This window comes from Prionailurus bengalensis, chromosome C1 (assembly GCF_016509475.1).
Source record: "Prionailurus bengalensis isolate Pbe53 chromosome C1, Fcat_Pben_1.1_paternal_pri, whole genome shotgun sequence".
NCBI classification, from domain to species: Eukaryota; Metazoa; Chordata; class Mammalia; order Carnivora; family Felidae; genus Prionailurus; species Prionailurus bengalensis.
This window is the reverse complement of record NC_057345.1, coordinates 64,003,384-64,022,315: the sequence shown is the minus strand read 5'-3', so window position 1 is coordinate 64,022,315 and position 18,932 is coordinate 64,003,384. Positions and strand designations below refer to the sequence as shown.

The 18,932-nt window shown below is 39.2% G+C and overlaps 1 protein-coding gene across 3 annotated transcripts in view; it reads right to left on the bottom strand.

Moving 5' to 3' along the window:
- The window catches only part of ST6GALNAC3 (ST6 N-acetylgalactosaminide alpha-2,6-sialyltransferase 3), a 549,238-nt gene that overhangs the window by 298,091 nt on the left and 232,215 nt on the right, over positions 1-18,932 (bottom strand). The gene's annotated exons all lie outside the window — the stretch shown is intronic.

The window sequence follows — 18,932 nt, the reverse complement described above, 5'->3', positions numbered from 1 at the left end:
CAATCAATCTCCCAGGAAACTTCACAAAAGTACACTTATGGGGAAAAAATCCATGAGATATTCTAGGCAGGGTTCTTCATAAAAAGAGGACTAATTGGAAAAGACACAATACACTGACAAGTAGGGTGATTATTAGCTAGTAATTCTTAAGTTACCAGTCTTTTTGGTAAACAAATGTCTACATTTACATTTACATTTATTCCCCATAAAAGGAGTCTCTGGCACTTTTTCAAAGGCCCACCCGAGACACATATTCATCAGTGCAAAGCCTGCCCTTATCAGCTGGGGGTAGTGGGGAAGATACAGTGATGGGACATTTCCATGCTAAAACTGTTTTCTAGAGTGGGAACCTGCAAGCAACTGATGATACAACATGTTAGATGAGCAACTGGTAGTAATCTATCCAGCATTTAAATCGACAAGTTGAAGAAAACTTAGGAGATGATGGTTATGAACAAGAAGTAAACCTAATGAAGGAGCATTTAAACAGGAAAAGGGAAACAAAGGTTCTATTCAATCATTACTTAGTTGAAAAATTGAAGAAGCCTTTGGGGGCATCTGGGTGGCTTGAGCGTCTGACTTGTTTTCGGCTCAGGTCATGATCTCAGGATAGGGCCCCACATCAGGCTCTGTGCTGAGTGTGAAATCTGCTTAAGACTCATTCTCTCTCTCTCTCTGTCTGTCTGTCTGTCTCTCTCTCTCTCCCCCTCCCTCCCTCTGTCCCTGTCCCCAGCTCACCCTCTCTCCAAAATAAAAATAAACAGATAAATAGATGAATAAATAAACAAATAAATGAAAAATAAGCCTTTGGATGGTTGCACACGCACTGAGTGACTGCAAGTAGGAAAACACCTGGATATAACCCTCCGGGCATCTGTTTGCCTGACTAATATTCCATTAAAGATAGAATAAGCTTGTTCTCAGAAGTTGTAGAAAGCAACCACTCCTTTTTCAGTCCTGTGTTTCAGTACTTGTTAACAAGCAATCTTTTCCTACATCAAACTATGTGGTCACTCACTTCTGCAGCGTTGGTCCAGTGAAACCACTACAAATCTGAGTGACAACGTTCCATGACCATCTTGACAGGGTCTTATTCTACAGGAATGGCCAAGGGACTCACATCACCATCAAAGCTATGCTAAGTATCATCTACTAGTGCTCCATATCTATTCTTACCTTCTGTGCTCTTCCCCTGTCCTGCAGAGCAAAGGCTGAAAAACTAACAGTTATATTTCCCAGGCTTCCTGATGACTAGGTCCTTGACGGCATTTGTATTCTGCCTATGGAATGCACTCCTGCAAGATTTGAAATGCAAAGGAAATGGAGCTCAATCTTGCTTTGATGCCTGAGTGTGGCTTCTGACAATTGGGAGTTTTCATAGCATTTTCACTGACTAGACACCATATTTGTGATGTGGAAAGACTGACACTCTCAGTAACTTCCTGCAGTTATCTGATCTTGAGTAGGTTACTTGAGTTCCCTGTTCCTTGGAATACTCATCTGTAAATAGTGGGATGATAATGATATCTATTCATAGAATTGTTTTAAAGATGGAGTATCTGGAAAGGAGGTGTTAGGTATTATTTCTGCTGCATATAACCACCTAGAAGAATACCTGGCAAAAAGAAGTGCTCAGTAAGGGTTAGCTAAGAAGAGGACAATAATTCGAGACCAAAAGGATACAGCTGGTAAAGGAAAAGATTTCATGTCAGAAGACAGAGAACAGTTATGCGGCATTTAACAAATTACTTAACCTCTCTGTGCTTCATTTGTTTAATGTTCTTAATTCAAATGGAGAATATATCGAGTTCACAAGATTATTTATTAAATGGGATAAGAGGTCTATAAACTTTGTAAAGCAAGAAGAATTATGCAAATGTTTATCAATATTAGTTACAATAGAAAGTGCTGAGGGGTTCATAGGAAGAAACCGTGACTTCTAAGGAGAATCAGGCAAACCACCATGGAGGAAATGGCCTTTGGACAGGGCTTTGAGGGATGGGTAGATTTTCTACATATAGAGATGGCAGATGGAAGCTTTCCAGTTTGAACTAAGGCATGAAGGTGAGAAATTGAAGGACGGATATAAAATATGCTGCTCTCCTAACATCTTTTTCTAGCTGTTATGCCACATAAGCTTAGAGAAACATTTAAGCAAGGAATCCTAAGTGAAACCTCCTAATTGGCTTTCTGCATACTTAGCATCACTTACAGAAAAAAAAAAGCTAGTTATGGGGGCAGGATGCATTGAAAAGAGAGAGCTCATGGGCATGATTATGTAGCCTACAGAATTTAAGATGCATTCCTCTAAGTTAAAAGCAGAAGAGAAAAAAGAAAGCTTCCTACTAGCAGGAAAATGTCAAGGTGGCTCAGATGGTGCATATTATTCTGTTGCCATGATTCCTATTTTTTGTCAGCATAAGAATTTGTAACACAGGCTCACCACTCACTGAAGAGATGAATGACCTCATGTTAGGTGACTCCATTCCCAACCTCTAAGTAGGGATAACAACAACAGGCTGAGAGTGGGTTATTTAATGAAAAGGAGAATTATAATGATCATGCTGGTTTCCAGAAACAAATAAGCAAATTGACCACAGACCCATGCACTAAATAAGTAAGTAAATAAATAAACAAATATGTAATTCTGGAGATGATGGGGGCAACTGGAATTAGTTCATATTCATGCTCCCACAGATATCAAAGGCAAATCTGCCTCTTTGAAGTAGATGCTTAAGAAAGAAATACAAGGGCTACTTGGCATACAGCTCAGCACCTAAAACTGTGCCTCATTTTTCATCTTCAATAGGTTTCTGACAAACTATACCAATTTCCACCTAATTTTAAATCAAGAGAATATATTACCATAGACCATGAGCTCTTTAATTTGGGAACATCAACATTTTCACTCTGAAAGGCTATCCTGAACACATCCTGCCTGAAGGCTCATATTATTTCAACAATACAGGGTTAAAAGCCTCAGCGCAGCCCAAGATAAAACAGTTACCAACCATACTGCTTTTGAAACAGGGCTTAAATAACTTACAAAACAGCACTGTTTCTTTTGAGAAATAAAAGGAGAAAAATATGAAGTCAATTCATCAGCAAGATAGCAAGAATGGTGATGTTGTGGTTGTTATGCCTAGCAGTACAATAAGTAAAAAGTCAGGAGAGTTTCACTTTTGTACTCAGCCCAGATGTGGACTACAACGAGATAACTGACTTACATCAGCTCATATCTGTAAGTAAAAATCTCAGCTCTTATACTCATCATCCAACTCAATACAAGCAATCAAGACCAAGTCACATATGAGAGATATAGGCAATTGAAGAACATGAATATGAAGAACAACATGTCAATACATTGGATGCTCTTGATCATGTGACTCAACTTGGGGCTCTGGAGTCCAGGTTTCAAGACTCAGCCCTGCCACCATGAGCAAGTGTGACTTGGAGCAATTTGTATAACCTTTCTTAGTCTCAATTTCCACATCCACAATATGGGAGAATAATTTTATATAACCCATATTATGAAACATTTTCATATTCATCGATTCATCAAAAGCCTTATACACTGTTATGCTTAATGTTGTGTTAACTTGGCTGAGCCATCATGGCCAGATGTTGGGTGAAACATTACTCTGGATGTGTCTGTGAAGTTGTGTATGGATGCAATTAACACTTAAATTGGACTTTGGGTAAAGCATATTACCCGCCATAATGTGGGTGGGCCTTATTCAATCAGTAGAAGGCCTGCTAGAACAAAAACTGACCTCCACCAAATGAAAAGAAACTCTGTCAGTAAGCTGTCTTTGGACTCAAACTGTAACTCAGGAATGCTAGCCTACCCCATCATATTTTGGACTTACCATGTCTCCACAATCACATGAGCCAATTCCTTAAAATAAATCTGTTTCAGAACCTCCTATGGGTTCTGTTTCTCTGAAGAATTCTGACTAATGCATACATTATGAAAAAAAAAAAGAAATTAATTGGTAAAGGTGGTTCAAAATAAGTGTCATCTTGATAAATTTCAAGAGAAAAATCATAGTTATTTTAAAAGATGCCCCAAAAGCCATTTGACATAATTTAACGCATATAGATATGATTTTAGAAAAATAATTCTAAGAACAATTGGATTCTTCCTTAATACAGTAAAGAAAACCAAGTCAGGTCAATTTTATACTGAGTGATCAAAATTAGAAGCACTCTTTTTAAAAATCTCTTTAGAAGCTGTTGTTTACAATTGTTTGATAAGCTCTAGTTAATGCAATAAATATTGAAAAGAAGTGAGAAAAACAGTATTTAAAAATACTGAGAGGGGCGCCTGGGTGGCTCAGTCGGTTGAGCATCCGACTTCAGCTCAGGTCATGATCTTGCAGTTTGTGAGTTCGAGCCTCACGTCGGGCTCTGTGCTGACAGCTCAGAGCCTGGAGCCTGCTTCAGATTCTGTGTCTCCTTCTCTCTCTGCCCCTCCCCCACTTGTGCTTTGTCTCTCTCTATCAAAAATAAATAAAATATTAAAAAAAATTTTAAAAAATACTGAGATTGCACACTAAAACAATCCAGAGGAACCTTCTAAAACTTAACTGGAAGTCACAGAAGAATTCAGTATAACAAACAAAGGTAAGACAAATATATAATGGGACTCCCAAAACAAAAAAGGATTATAGAATAATGTAATGATAAATGGTTAGCAATGTAAAAAAATATACACAAACTTTTATATGCACCACAATTATAACTTCATAAACATATTTACATATAGAAAAAGACTAAATAGAAAACTAATGCATAACAGGATAATTAAATGAAACTCCTATCTCAAGAGTTTTGGGAGAAACCATGAAGACCAGAAAAATATAATCATAGGTGCCCAATACTTCTATATATTAAAACTAGAGGCAAAATTACCTACAGAGGACATTTGAAATTTTCTTAATATTTCAGGTAGCATTTGACTATCTCTGGCATATATAAGACATATGAAAGAGGCATTTTTTGAGGAAGAAAGTAGTCCCTTTACCCATGCTCAAGTTTTACATAGCAGAGATGTGATTACTCTATATAAATATTAGCTATTATTACTAGAAGCAGTGTGTGTGGTGGTGAAGAACAGAGGCTCTGGAGCCAGGATACACGTCTCAGTAACTCTACTTAAGGACAACGTAACCTTGGAAAAGTTACTTATCCTTTCTGAGCTGCTGTTGCCTCATTTGCAAAATGTGATAATAATAACACCTAATTATTAGAATTATGAGGTTTAAGTAAATTAGTGTATGTAAAGCACTTAGAATGGTGCCTGGCACATAGTAAGCACTATATGTGTTGGCTTATCATCATCATTGTTATTATTATTGTTATGTTATTGTTCCTATCTTCTGGGGACATGCTGAAAAAATTTTCTTATGAGCTTTGGGAAAGATAATTGAAAGACAGGTAAGTGTCCTCAATTCAATAAACATTGTCGAGCTTTATGAGAGTTATTGGCAAAATGCAATACCATCCCGAACCACCAAAAAGTTATTTACTTGTACCTTTCCTTCCTAGGAATTCTACAAGTCATTTACATTGCCAAAAAGTGGGCTGCATTAACCATAAAGGAAACTGCCTAAGTCCATGAGTACAAGTAACAGAATTTAAAAGCTCAGATTGATTTCCAATGTGTTCTTGGAGGAATCTTTGAAGAATTTGAATTTCCTAAGATTTTTAAGGACGGCCGGAATTATTTCTAGAATACTTTTTTTTCCAAAAGTAGTTCTTGTATTCAGTATAGAAAATGAACACAGTGATGTATTCACAATACATTTGTCTCACATATCCCTTCCTGTAGGGCTGGAATAGTATACATTTCGAATTGTTTTGAACCACCTCTTTCTGTGGTCTTCCTCATCTCAGTTAATAGCAATTCCAACCATCTAGATACACAGGATGAAAATCTAATGCCATTAAAAAAATCAATTCCTTATTTTAGAACAGTTTTAGATTCACATAAAAATTGAGAAGACAATACAGAGAATTCCTATATACCCCACATTCAATTTCCCTTATAATCAAAATGTTATCTTGGGGCACCTGGGTGGCTCAGTCAGTTGAGCATCCAACTTTGGCTCAGGTCATGATCTCGCAGTTCATGAGTTTGAGCCCCATATTGGGCTCTCTGCTGTCAGTGCAGAGCCTGCTTCAGATCCCCTATCCCCCTCTCTCTCTGCCACTTCCCAGTTTGTGCACGCTCTCTCTCTCTCAAAATAAACATTAAAAAAATCTTATATTAGTATGATACATTTGTTATTATTAAGAAACCAGTATTGGTAAATTATTATTAACTAATGTCGATGCTTTATTGAGATTTCCTTAGTTTTGACCTAATGTCCTTATTCTATTCCAAGAACCCATCCAGAATATCACATTACAGTTAGTAGTCATATCTCCTTAGGATCCTCTTGCCTTTGGCGGCTTCTCAGACCATCCTTGATTCTGATGACCCTGACGGTTTTGAGTAGTACTGGCCAGTATTTTGCAGAATGGTCCTCAATTTATATTTGTCTGGGATTTTTCTCATAATTAGACAGGGAGTATGGGTTTGGGAGATGATCAAAGAGGCAAAGTGGCATTTCATGGCATCACACCAAGGGTACATACTACCAACATGATTTAACACTATTGATGTTGACCTTGTTCACCTGGCTGAGGGTGTTTGTCAGGTTTCTCCACTGCAAAATTACTATTTTTCCCTTTTCCATATTGCACTCGTTGGAAGGAAGTCACTATAAGCAACCTACACTTAAGGAGTAGGAGAGTACTCACTTTTAATATACTCCAAACAGGGGTGCCTGGGTGGCTCAGTCTGTTGAGCACTCGACTTTTGATTTTGGTACAGTGATGATCCTACGGTTCTGGGATTGAGCCCCACGCCAGGCTCCGCACTGAGCAAGGAGCCTACTTGAGATTCTCTTTCTCTCTCTCTCTCTCTCTCCCTCTCTCTCTCTGTCCCTCTCCTCCACTTGTGCTCTCTCTCTCTCTCTCTAAAATAAAAAAATAAGAAATAAAATACTCCAAATAATATATTTATCTACACATTTTAAATTCTATTTTTTGATGATGGAAACAGCTCTGAAATGTTTCACAGATGGATATTGTCTTAAAATAAAGTACTTACTTCTAGTAATTTTTTTCTAGTAATAAATACAATACATGCTCAGTGCAGAAAAACTAGAAAGCATGCTTAAGAAAAAGGTCGCCTAAAACTTACCATGCAGACATAGATCACTACAGCGAATATTTTGTGCTGTCTACAAACCTTTCTAGGTCTACACTTCAAGAGCTGAAACAAACCTCTACATAAACTCCTCTCACTTACCACCATTTAACATTATGAAAAATTGCTCTGTACTCTTCGACAAAAAGTATTTTGTCTTTACAATTCCAGGGCCTAGCACAGTGCCCAGGATGTAGTGCATTCAGCAAGTATGACCCAATGACCTTTCTAGCTTGATGAACTGACGAACCCTCTATGAAACCATGTAATGAAATCTTCTGACCAGTACACTCTCAGCCTCTGCCTTTGCCCTCACAGGACAACTAAAGTCGCTGGCACAGAATCACCAATTTGGGGCCTTGCAAAATTAATGAAATCAGTAAAATAGTAGGTAGTCTGTAAGGACTGAAAGAGATAATGGCAAGTGAAGTGCTTAAGTACACAGGTCCATGATCCTTTATCCCAAATGCCTTGAACCAGGTATATTTTGGAACTGAGAATTCTTCCATGGAGGAGGACAAGAGAGCAAATGTACACTTATTATATAACACCACAACTAGGTATAGGAAAATACATTATAATCAACTGTGATTATTCACATTAACCAGACTGTTTCCTTGTGTTTTATAATTTTTAATGACTCCCTTGTGTCTGAGTTGTGGGAACACCCTCCAGAGGAATTTTAGTCCCCTTCACCCGTTTATCACTAGCTAGAGATGAAATTTGGGGGTGATTTCTCATCTTGCAGCTTTCCTGGAAATGTAAGTAGTAAAATTCGAACTAGAAGACCACTAGGGTAGAGGTCTAGCATTTTGAATTTCCAGGGATAATTTTTTGTTATCCAAGGACCGAAGATATAAATAAGTCTCCTTATCTGCTCTCTGTGCCAGTTTTCAAGTCCTAGCCTCCCCTTTCACTAGGGCAGAGCTCGTAAAGGCCCAGCTTTAGGTCTGTGTGTGGAAGGGGACGTGGGGTGGGGAGGGCTCTGACTCTCTGCTTTCCTGGACCCAGGTCTTGCCTTCTGTTCCTATAGGATAGATATTACTCAGTTGTTGATACTAATAAAACCCCAGGAAACCACATACCATCAGTGTTCTTGCTTACCTCTCTTTCCGTTCTCTCTGGCAAGGACAAGCTGGGCATTAAATAAGGTATCCTATTTTATCCAGCAGGTCCTGGTGTTACAGCAAGAGAACTGTCAGCTATCTTAGTGTGCTATATTGCTAGAACAGAACTCTTAATTTCCTTTTCCTTTAAAAAAAAAATTTTTTTTTAACGTTTATTTATCATTAAGAGACAGAGAGAGACAGAGAATGAGCAGGGGAGGGGCAGAGAGAGGAGGAGACACAGAATCCGAAGCAGGCTCCAGGCTCTGGGCTGTCAGAGCAGTCAGATGTGGGGCTCGAACTCACCACGAGATCATGACCTGAGACGAAGTCGGACACTTAACCGACTGAGCCACCCAGGTACCCCCAGTTGCATTTTCCTTTTAAATCAATAATCTACTGGTTAAATAGTAAAATGTTTCTATTAGCCAGATTGCTCAATTAACCAGATATGCCACTTCCCAAGCCTTGTGGGATAACATTTGACATAGGAGCTGTAGAGTTGCTTTTTAAATGAAAATTCTTTAATAAATATCTTTCTTTCTTAAGTAAGCCTTTGTAAGTCTACTCTGGAAAATGATTAGGCTGGAGAAATCGCAACTTGATGCCATCTACTTAGTGACAAATTATCTTCCAGACATTGAGTGCAATTGTCTAATTGAAATTACTTGAATGTTCTCTATTCTTAACAGCAGTGGAATAAATCTGTGGTGCTGAAATATCAATGCCCTTTAGGTGATATTGTTCGAGGACACTTGTAACTGTGTCTATCTCATTCTCTTCCTTGTGAACCCCAATTTTAGTTTTTTTTTTAAGTGTGGTTTCTTGTGAATCCTTAGCACATGGCCTGTAACCGAGCAAGCCCTTCTTAAATATGTGGTGATTGATGAATATTCATGGAGAATACTAACTGCCACTCAATAAGTGGTTTTGTGCTTGTCATTATGTCAGGCTATTAGCCGGAACTTGAGAAAGCTGAACGAAAACACTTACCACTGGGGCCGTAGTTCTATCACCTATTTCAACTCTCAAATCAGGGTGCTTTTTTTTGTGGGTGCGCTGTTTGGTTTTTCTTTCTTTTTTAAAACAATTTGTTTTAAAACTTTTTTTAACGTTTATTTATTTTTGAGAGAGAGAGAGAGAGAGAGAGAGAGAGAGAGAGACAAAGCATGAGTGGTGGGGGGAGGGGCAGAGAGAAAGGGAGGTACAGAACTTGAAGCAGGCTCCAGGCTCTGAGCTGTCAGCACTGAGTCCAACACAAGGCTCGAACCCACGAGCCGTGAGATCATGACCTGAGTTGAAGTAGGATGCTTAACCGACTGAGCCATCCTGGCGCCCTGTTTTGTGTTTCTTTGCTTGTCGCAAGTGAATTTCAACTTCTAATAGGCCCCTTTCAAGTGTGTTAACACGGCAGTTGGCAAAATGGGCATTTATCTACCTAAGGTTTGATCATGAATAAAATTCCCTACATCTTCCTGGGGAACCAATTACTACACTGAAAACTGTGATAATGGATTTTTCATCAATAACGAATGTGATTTGTAAAGTGAAAATCAATCTATTTTGACTAATGATGCCTCGTAGCAATTGGGAAGATTTCATCTGAATGATTATAATAAAACTTTATGATTTATCAGTTGAGTAAGACTAGAAATTCAGTAAGTATTCAGTCTTGTCTGGCCATTTTCTGGCTTGACGACCTTGGGAAATTGTGACCTTCACTCTCCTCCCTCAAAAGAGCAAGCTAGTTTCTTGAACATATGTCCCTGAGCAGGAAGATATACAGCATTGCATCTCTGTGGACACCTGAGCTGACTGATTGACTGACATCCGTGTCCCCTCGTGCACAGCCTCCCTGCGTTTTGAAGTATGGATTTGGAAAGACAGCTCCTCTCATCCTGCAGGCAACACCTTGTTTAAAGATGAGCTTCAGAATGTTTGGCTGTGGTTCTTGTAAAATAACTATAAGCTGTAACATATGTATCAGCTAGGACTCCAGTTGCAAGTAACCAAATCAGCATAGTTCAAACCAACACATAAAAAGGAGGGATTTTATTAGCTTATTTGCCCAAACCACAGAGGAAGGCAGACTGGCTTCAAGAACCACTGGTCTCAGCACTAGAGTATTTGTTCATGCCCCTGCTTTAGCCCTGTAACTGATTCCTGCTTCTCTCAGTCTTAGTCTCGTTCTCTCCAGGGAACACAGCCATTGCCACCTATAGAATCACCTCTCAACAGCTCTAAAACCAAAGGAGAGAGCACAGCATTACCCAGAAAAACAATAAAATCTGGGAAGAGTTCAAAATGGCTCATCTTGGGTCATGTGTCTATCTCTTGACCAATTACTTGGTTGGCTAATCACTAGCCTGAATTTTCTGCTCACCCCTGTCATCAGAAGGGAGGGATTGTGGTAGAGGGTAGACAAGCCCAAGAGATACTACATACACCTAACTGGCTAATCACATATTTTAACCATTTTACTATCTAATACAGTATATATGCATATAGTCTGTGTGCTTATATTTAAGAAAGTATAAATTGTTCTGTAAGCATATGTGTGTATGTATAGATTGCAAGCATGTAAATATATATATATATATATATATATGTGTGTGTGTGTGTGTTTTGTATATTTGTATATGTTGTTTCATGAATATGAATGTATGTATATAATGTATGTGTTACTGTTTTGCCAAGTATGGGTGTGGTTTTTCCCTTTTCAGGGATCCCATTTATATCCTAGATCATCATTACCCAATGAAATTCATTTTCTATCTTTTATTCCCTACAATAAGTTGTATTCCAGGCAGAGTGGCCTACTTATTGTCCAGAGATGTGTCTCATTTCTTTCTCTGGAAAGTCAGAGGATCATGCAGGCCTATGGCAGTGCCTCAGGGTCCTCTTGGGCATGGGATACCATGCCCATGTCAGGGAACACAGAAGGAAGCATTATTAGAAGAGACCCCATATATAGTTTTCAGGACAGCAGGACCACAGTAAGAGCACTCCAAGACTGGGTAACTAGGGGCGTCTGGGTGGCTCAGTGGGTTGAGGGTCTGACTCTTGGTTCGGGCTCAGGTCATGATCTCACGGCTTCGTGGGTTCAAGTCCCACATTGGGCTCTAGACTGGCAGCACGGAACCTGCTTGGAATTCTCTCTCCCTTTTTCTCTGCCTCTCTCTCACTTGTGCTGTCTCTGTCTCTCTCACAATAAATAAACTTAAAACAAAACAAAACGAAAAGACTGGGTAACTAGCCAAGCAAAATGAGGAGGTAAGAGATTAGCAACAAGGGTAATAGAATCTGAAAGAGATAAGAAATGGATCAATGGAGCGTGAGGTGGAGGTGATGATCCACGCAGACCTTAGGAATTTACCTTGACTTTTGGTGTAGTACACTTGGCCAAATGGGAGTGGTAAGAGCTGAAGGAAAATGGACAGTGTCTATTCAGAACTTTGAATCTTGCTCTTTCCCCCAACTCTGCTTTCTTTCCTCTCTCCAGCCCATCCAAATCCTTCTCCTACACCAAGAGCACAGTTATGTCTGCCCCTCCCATTCAGCACTGGAGTATAGGTGGCCTTGAGATGCAGACATTGTTTGGGAATTGCTATTTCACAACTGGACTGAGAAACATAATCTCTTCTCTACTCAATATACATATGCCCTCATACTTAGGAAAAAGATAAATTATCTTAAAAATGATGAATCCAATATGCACATGCCAAATAAGTAATCTTTATGGTATGTTAATTTAGTTGTTTCCTTTTCTATAACAATTTGATAGTTGAAATTTCTTTTGCTTTATGATTACACAAATGTGAATATTCAGAATTTAATTAACAATTAAATTGATCAGATTTAAACTTTTGGAACATTCATTTGCATATAATTGCTCTCAATATACTTATGTAAAATCCAAAGCCTATATTCCCAAATATAGAAAGCCTATTCATGTCAGCTTTAGTTACATGTGTACATTTATTTGAATTTGTGGAGTGTGTGCTTTTATTGCCAAGAAAGTCAGCTATGTGCCTTAATTGTTGCTATAACCACAATTCAGGAAATTCTATTGCAACATCAATATGTTATGCACATCTTTAATTAGGCTAGTGCGGCCTGTCTGTCACAGCAACTGATCCTAAGTATTCTTATTTAGTCTACTTGAGGTTTTAAAATGTTCTCATTTTTAAAAGAGGCATATTTCGGCCTCATTAAATTGTTAAGCAAATCAATATGCAGCCCTACAACTTGATCGCTATGTTCCAGAAATCCTGTTTCTCTCCACTTAGCACATCTTTAGGTACCTGAAAGAGCACTCTACCACAAATACCAGAAATCCTCTGCAGCTCTAGCATGCTATATTCTCTTATCAGAGGTGAGGGAGACATCTGTCACCCCCACCAATCACCAGGAAGATCTGGCCGGGCATCCTATTGATTGCTAGAACTTGATTCTCTTATCTAGTAGTTAATGCAAATAAGTTGCAGGTTGCTTGCTCTGAGCAATGTCTTCACACCAGGTCACCCAACAAAAAAGGCAACACAATGACTAAATCCATGGTCTAGAAACTAAACAGAATCTAGCCTGAAGTTCATTTCCTTTCTCTTCCCTCAAAATCTGCCATGATTTCAAACAGGGAGAAACAATAGCTGCCTTGAAGCAAACCCTGTGGTACCTTAGGCTTTTACACCTTCTCTATCTGCCACAACTAATTAATTTAAAACAAATCATTAACCTTTGCATCAAGGAGAAAGCAGAGTTCATAGGTTATTGCCAAGCATAGATAGGGATTTTTTGGAAACACTGGGTATCATATGCTTTCTAACCATGTCCAAAGTCAAATAATAATACAATAACTCTGCCATAATGCTGTAGGTGGGGTCCCCCAAAGTCAGCCTTATTAAAATGCAGAGTTGCTTTACTAACACAGTAAATGACGTGGAAGGGCAAATCTGAGCAGCTAGTGGGGCAGGAATTAAAGTGAGGTGGACGCAGGGGGAGTGTAGGGCCTACTATGACACTTAAATCTCCCTGGGTCCAAACTTCAGTTTGGCACTTCCTCATGGTTACTGTCAGATCACACGTAAGTATTGATGAGGAATTCTGGGTTCTGCAGCCAGCAAGGACTTTCAGAATTTCAGCACTCACCCTGTTTGTTGTAACTCATTTTACTTCCCTGCTTCTCAAGACTTCCCCTCCCCCAAAGATAAGAACTGTAGCCTGTACTGGGTAAGAAAGAGAAGGGCCAGGGGACAACGAAGGTGGTGGGGAGGCAATCACCAACTGCATTATTTAGATTGTCATTGTTTTGCTAGGAAGGTATTTTAATTCTTTCAATTTAACTTCACTAGAATAGTCTTCACAGTTTTCAAAACTTGCTTTCTTATGGGTCTAGATCAGGAAAAAAATACTCCAACAATTTAACAAGTGGGCACCTGGGGAGCTCAGTCTGTTGAGCGTACAACTCTTGATTTTAGCTCCTGTCATGATCTCATGGTTCATGGGTTCGAGGGATCGAGCCCTACATGGGGCTCTGTGCTAACACTGCAGAGCCTGCTTGGGATTCTCTCTCTCCCTCACTCCCTGAAAGCCCCTCCCTCGCTTGCACACATGCTCTCTCAAAACAAATAAATAACCTTAAAAAGAAATAAAAATAAAATATAAGCAAGTCCACCTGGTTATCTTTCCTGTATTCCTTGTACTTTTACCTCTTGTACTTCCCTTGAGAATAGGTCATTTAAGAACTAGGTGAATTGATAACATTAATCCAAGCTTGAAAAGAGTAAAATTTATTCTCTGTGAGGCCTTCAGGACAGGCTGTCACAGATTTATAAGACTGCTTATACTTCTACTTGTGCCAAGCCAAAGGGACCAGAGTTCATCTTATTTTAAACATAACCAAAGAATCAGGTTTTGCTCCCAAGTAATCCCGCTCTCCCCAATGTCCACTAAATCTTCAAATTCTGCCATCCCACCCCCTCATTGTTTTAGACAGTATTGGAGAGATATTCTTTCTTGTAAACACTTTCACTCATAAAACTTTTGTTTAATAGCAGCGATGTCTGGTCCAGCTAAAGCATCAGGCAATAAAGCCATCATTAACAATAATCATGTTTGCAGATGTTCTAGGTCTGGAAATTATTGCTGGCATGTCTACATGTTTAAAAATTCTTGGAAGTCTGGTAGCTTCTAGAAAGCTTGTACTTTCTTCTGAGAAAACCTCAAGGACCAAGATATTAAAAATAAACACATCAGCTTGGTGACTACTTACTTAGCTAAGCCATGGCTATTGACCCTCCTCCAGATTAAAGTAGAGTGATCAGGAACATAGGAGTATGTAGTTACCTTTGAAGCAAGGTTTGAGGGTCACTATTGAAGCTGTTTGCACAGTAACATCAAGTGTACCACCCACCATTTAAGCTATGTTACTTTGGTTCTTGAAGACTTTTTCTTCCTTTATGTAATGCAAGCCTTATTTAAATGCAACCATCTCTGGGAAGGATTGCATCTGAAATCATTATTTGGTGAGGACCAGAATACAGAGCATCGGGGAGTAGGACTGAAGCCCAGACATGGGGGTGAGGGTGGGGTGGAATTGTGAGAAGGAAAGATGAAATCAGGAAAAAGGAGGTAGAGAACCACAATATTTTGTTTTCCTCCCAATGTAGCCTAAAATTGTTTGAGTTTGGAGGAAAATCTGTCATTCTCTTTGGATGTTATTATATTATATTTCAACATCCATGCAAAATTTTCTGTTCATCACCTGCTCTCATGTTACAATATGGAACTTCTCTGTCTATCATACACGTAAGTTACCCATATTATCTGTTTGTCTTTACGTAAGATGAAATTGCCTATTTCAAATATTTCTTGTTTTAGATAGCTTAATGCCCTAATGCTTCTTTTCAGTTACTTCTTGCTGTACATTAGGTGAGGTGCTTTGTGTGATTCTTGGTCAACAAATATCCTACCTGGGCTCAGAATATATTTTTAATTTTTTAATATGAAATATAAATGCATAAAAATGAAACAACATGAACACATACTTAATAAATAATTATAATGTGAACACCCATGTAACTTCCAACTGGATCGAAAGACAGGATACTGTAAACATCCCAGCAACCCACACTGATCACAAACTGTCCGTCTCTCTCGGAGGTAACTGCTCTTCTCATTTCCACAATGATAATCTCCTTACCTTTTTTTTCCTTTGTAGTTTTATCTCCTATATATGTCCCTAGGCATCATTATTTAGTTTTGCCTTTTCTTGTGATCTATAAATGGAATCACACTCTGTATTCTATTATTCTTGCATTTTTGCTCAAAATTGCTTGTGCAAGATTCACCCCTAGTGTCACACGTAGCTGCAGTTCCATCATTGCTGTTGCTGTGTGGTATTCCAGGGTATGCAGAGCGATTTTAAGCCATTGTCCTACAGAGAGACATTTCAGTTGCTACCAGGTTCTAGCTGTCATGAATAATGCTGCCCCACACGTGGTCCATGCCTCCTGGTGCCTATGCTCATGAGTGTCTCCCCTGGGTACATCAATGACTGGAAACACTGGGGCATGGTGTGTACAGATCTTCAACTTTACTCAAGAACAGGAAACTTTTTCCCAAAGCGGCTGTTCCAATTTATATTGCCCCTAGCAGTACATAAGAATTCCTGTCGTTCTATACCTCACCAACATCTGCTATTGTCAGATTCTTAATTTTTTTACCAATCTGGCATTTATAATAACTTAGCTAGTTGATGTTGTCATGCTTACTTTCTGCATGTCAGAACTGGCACGTAAACCATGCCTGTGTGCCTCCAAGGCTTAAAAACTCTTTCCAGTAACTATGCTTCCTCCCAAGATAGAACCTCTGCAGGAGCAAAATAAATGATCAATATCCTTTAGTAAAGTCATTGTATTAAAAAACTAATACCAACAGGGGTGCCTGGGTGGCTCGGTTGGTTAAGTGTTGACTCTTGATTTTGGCTCAATCATGATTTCACGGTCATGATATCGAGCCCCGCGTGTGGCTCTGTGCTGGGTGTGGAGGCTGCTTAAGATTTCCCTCTGCCCCCCTCTGTCTCTCAAAACTAAATAAATAAAATAAAATAAATTAAAAAAATAAAAACTATACCAACAGAATTCCAAAGGGTAGCCTGGTTGATGTGGTTAATTAAATAACTGCATCCTCAGGTCAGTTTTCCAGTAACAGTCCAAAATCCAATATATATAATATATATCTGTTTATTTTATATATATAAAAATATATATGTGTATATATATATATACATGTATATATATACATGTGTATATATATATGTGTGTGTGTATATATATATATATATATATATTTTTTTTTTTACTTATTTATTAAGAGAAAGAGTGTGTGCACATGCCCGTGCAGGAGCAGGGAAGGGACAGAGAGAGAGAGAGGGAGAGAGAGAATCTTTTTCTTTTTTTAATTTTTTTTTAATGTTTATTTATTTTGACAGAGAGAGAGAGAAAGAGAGAGAGAGAGACAGAGAGAGACAGAGCATGGGCGGGGGGAGGGGCAGAGAGACAGGGAGCCAGAATCTGAAGTAGGCTCCAGGCTCTGAGTTGTCAGCACAGAGCCTGACGTGGGGCTTGAACCCACAGACCGTGAGATCATGAACTGAGCTGAAGTCAGACGTTCAACCGACTGAACCACCCAGGCGCCCCGGGAGACAGAATCTTAAGTAGGATCCATGCTCAGGTGGAGCTCGACATGGGGTTCAATCTTACAACCTTGAGATCATGACCCCAGCTAAAATCAAAAGTTGGATGCTAAACTGAGCCACGCAGGTGCCCCGAATCCATTAATATTTGGATAAATGAAAGGGTCTTTAACATTTGGTGGGATTTCCCTCACAAGAGTAATTCATAAGACACTTTTTTCACATGTTTCATTTTCTACCTGTGATAGGCACTTGTGAAATGACCAACACAATCCAGTAGTTATAGAATATTCAATGACAGCCAAAATTGAAAGTACCAAAAAAAAAAAAATTTTTAAAAAAAAAAGGGGGGCGCCTGGGTGTCGCAGTCGGTTAAGCGTCCGACTTCAGCTCAGGTCACGATCTCGCGGTCCGTGAGTTCGAGCCCCGCATCGGGCTCTGGGCTGATGGCTCAGAGCCTGGAGCCTGTTTCCGATTCTGTGTCTCCCTCTCTCTCTGCCCCTCCCCCGTTCATGCTCTGTCTCTCTCTGTCCCAAAAATAAATAAACGTTGAAAAAAAAAATTAAAAAAAAAAAGAAAGTACCAAAAGACAAGAGTGACACAAACTATTCTCTAAGAGATACATTTTTATATAGGTAATCGATTTATTAGGACACTCAACAAATTCAAGCAATGGACACTTTTTAAAAAATTGATTTAAAACCAATTAAAGGTTAAACATCAAGCAAAACTCCTAAAAATTTATATGTTATTAATGGTGCCTTTTTCTTTTTACTATAAAGGTCTAATAAAAAGCCTGTAAACCCTGCAGATACAGAAACAATTTTCAAAGAATCAAATTAGCCAGAAGCAGTGACTCAGGTATGATATTGCCTACACAAGACGACAGACCAAGCCAGCATTCAGTGTCCCTCTCCGGATGCTAAGAATAACTCTCAGGACAGTAGCAGCATTCTACACCTAAGTTTCCTCTCTAGTATTTTTTTAAAAATTTTTTTAACCTTTATTTATTTTTGAGAGAGAGAGAGAGAGAGAGAGAGAGAGAGAGAGAGAGAGCATGAGCAGGGGAGGAACAGAGAGAGAAGGAGACACAGAATGCGAAGCAGGTTCCAGGCTCTGAGCTGTCAGCACAGATCCCGACGCGGGGCTCAAACCCAAGAACTGCGAGATCAGGACCTGGGCTGAAGTTGGACGCTTAACCCACAGAGCCACCCAGGAGCCCCTCCTCTCTAGTATTTTTACAAAATGACCTGTCGATGGGATCTGATCCAAAACTCTTCCCAGTGACATAGACATACTGATGACTTGTACCCTTGTCACCAACAATCAAACGGGCTTGGACTCTGCATCTAGGAATAGTAGCCTCACATTTACCGCACTCCATAGAAACAAATAGTAAAAACAATGTCATTAACCACTTCTATACACTTCACACATTTTGGGAGGTTCTTTACTTCGCTCTAAAATGCAAATTCTTTACTTCGCTCTAAAATGCAAATCTTGGCTTGCAAAAGTGCTACTAGAAAAGTGTAGCATACTTTCTAGTTGTCCATATACCTCCATCCTCTCCTGTGCTACCGACTGGCTACAAAGATTTAGAGGTTCAGTGATTACAGGATTTAAATGATGTTAACCCCTTTAAATTTGGCAACTCTTTAAATCCCATTATCTCGGCAACCACGGAGAATTTTAAAATCAGCTTGGCCTTTCTAGCTCCAGGTCTAAGGATTACAGAGTTTTAAAGAATATAAATGCTTCTCTGCCGTTCTACAAAGAGCTGTCCCCAACAAGCTGACCTCCAGGAAATAAAGCCAGCCAGTTCTCCAGCTGGTAATTGCTGACCAGAGTTTTGCAATAGAAAGAGATGGATGTT